The following is a 1,370-nucleotide window of genomic DNA, read 5'->3' as shown; positions in this document are numbered from 1 at the left end:
GAGCCAACTTCTTCCCAAATACATCTATCTCCTCATCAACCTAGCCATGGCATCATCTTCATCAAGCACGCCGTCCTCCCTCGGCCCTGGTGTCTCCGAGAAGCTCACCAAGGAGAACTACACGCTATGGAAGGTCCAATTTCTTCCGGCGATTAGAGGAGCTCAGTCGATGGGTTACCTTGATGGAACCACACCGACACCTTCCAAAACTCTTGAAGTTGAGAAGGATTCCAAGAAGCAAATCATCGCCAATCCAGATTATGACTCATGGATAGCAAAGGACCAGCAGGTCCTAGGTTACTTGTTTAATTCTGTCCAGAAGGAAGTTCTGGCGCAAGTTGCGACACAGGATACTGCAGCAGCAGCATGGTCCGCCCTGAAGAAGGGAAGCATGACACTCTCAGCGTACTTCAACAAGATGAAGACTCTGGGCGATGATCTTGCAGCAGCTGGCAAGGTGATAACTTATCCTGAGATGGTTTCATTTATGTTAAACGGCCTTGATATGGACTACAACCCTGTTGTGTCATCTATTATGGGTAGCATTGATCCTATCAATCTAAGTGACCTGTATGCTCAACTTTTGGCGTATGAGTCATGATTGGAGATGCTATCTGGAGGCAACGGCAGTGGTGGCCAATTTCAATCTTCAGCAAACTCAGCGTCGAGCGGACCAGGTGGTTCTCGTGGTCACGAGAATTCTCGTGGCCGCAGTCGTAGAGGACGCACTTCTAGTGGTCGTGGCAACAGCAACCAAGGAGGATCGTTCAGACCTCAAGGCTCACAAAGCAGCACTGTCAAGGTTCTCTGTCAGATTTGTGGCAAGCCAAATCATGAAGCTGTTGAGTGCTGGCATCGGTATGACGAGTCCTACCAAGGCACCAGCAAGATGGTGGCCTCGGCCACGATTGGTTATGGTGTGGATACAAACTTGTACATGGACAGCGGAGCTTCAGATCATATCACAAGCGATTTGGAGAAGCTGAGTGTCCGTGACAAGTATAATGGGCAAGATCAGGTGCACACTGCCAATGGAGCAGGTATGAAAATTAACAATATTGGTCATTCAATTTTGCATACTCCTAATCGTAATCTGCACCTTAAAAATATTCTTCATGTTCCTAGTGCCCATAAAAATCTTGTTTCTGTCCATCGCCTAACCTCAGATAACAACACCTTCCTTGAATTTCACCCAAAATTCTTTCTGATCAAGGATCAAGTGTCGAAGAAAATTTTTCATCGCGGTAGATGCCATGGAGGACTTTATCCTCTTCTTTCGCGCGAAGCCCAATCTGATAAACAAGCTTTTGGAGCTGTCAAACCTTCTACCTCAAGATGGCATAGTCGCCATGGCCACCCATCTTTTCCTA

The 1,370-nt window shown here is 47.1% G+C and overlaps 1 non-coding gene across 1 annotated transcript; it reads left to right on the top strand.

The window, feature by feature from the left end:
* Positions 1 to 461: 461 nt before the first annotated feature.
* On the top strand, positions 462 to 596 carry LOC120701660. Its single transcript, XR_005686223.1, has one exon. It is a non-coding gene; the product is annotated as a small nucleolar RNA Z247 (small nucleolar RNA).
* Positions 597 to 1,370: the final 774 nt, after the last annotated feature.

Source organism: Panicum virgatum, chromosome 3K (assembly GCF_016808335.1).
Source record: "Panicum virgatum strain AP13 chromosome 3K, P.virgatum_v5, whole genome shotgun sequence".
Taxonomy (NCBI): domain Eukaryota; kingdom Viridiplantae; phylum Streptophyta; class Magnoliopsida; order Poales; family Poaceae; genus Panicum; species Panicum virgatum.
Note: the sequence above shows the minus strand (reverse complement) of the source record. Positions and strands in the feature narration are given on the sequence as shown.